The sequence below is a fragment of the Microtus ochrogaster genome, chromosome 21 (genome assembly GCF_000317375.1).
Source record: "Microtus ochrogaster isolate Prairie Vole_2 chromosome 21, MicOch1.0, whole genome shotgun sequence".
Taxonomy (NCBI): domain Eukaryota; kingdom Metazoa; phylum Chordata; class Mammalia; order Rodentia; family Cricetidae; genus Microtus; species Microtus ochrogaster.
In genome coordinates, this window is record NC_022022.1 from 42638588 (window position 1) to 42639231 (window position 644).

The window sequence follows — 644 nt, forward strand, 5'->3', positions numbered from 1 at the left end:
GAGAGGTATGGGCTTTTTAAAGGGGCCCCTGTCCTTTAGGGTGCAGATCAGTGTTCTAACTATAAGTTTAAATTTTTTATGTGCATTATATTAGAAGCTAGCGTGGGTTTAATCTCTCAGCTCCACCCATTATTTTTTGTAAAAAATTAAAATTCAAAAGTACATAGTTCTCAAACATACAAAGCTACCAAAGCATAGCATCGTTCAAAGAGCATAGACCTCCCCAGTCCAGGAACTTTGATCTCAGCTCTGAGAAGCTTGTGTGCCTTGGAAGGTATTTGTGCCTGAATAGCAGATGTGGTATTTGGGGACCTCATTTAAATTCTGCAGGAGCGAAAGGCCAGTGTCTTTTATGAGTGAACCTTTCTAACTCTGTTAAGGATTAAAATGTTAAACTTGTACCCCAGCTCATGTGGCAGTGAATGCTAAAAGGTAGAAGTCCTTCACACAAAGGATTCTTTCTAGATCAGCACTGGGGCAGCTTTTACTAAGTAAAGTTTGCTTTCAAGGAAGTTGTGCTTTTATATTGCTTGAGAGAAAGGGATTTATTCAAATAGCTGGTCTGAGACTTCCTAATGGAAGAAAGCAGAACATGAGTATGATAAATTTTGTCAATACAGTTTTATTTGCTGGCCCTTTACAAA

At 38.5% G+C, this 644-nt stretch overlaps 1 protein-coding gene across 1 annotated transcript in view; it reads left to right on the forward strand.

The window, feature by feature from the left end:
• Positions 1-644, forward strand: part of Cth (cystathionine gamma-lyase) — a 24597-nt gene that overhangs the window by 7504 nt on the left and 16449 nt on the right. The window lies entirely within an intron of this gene.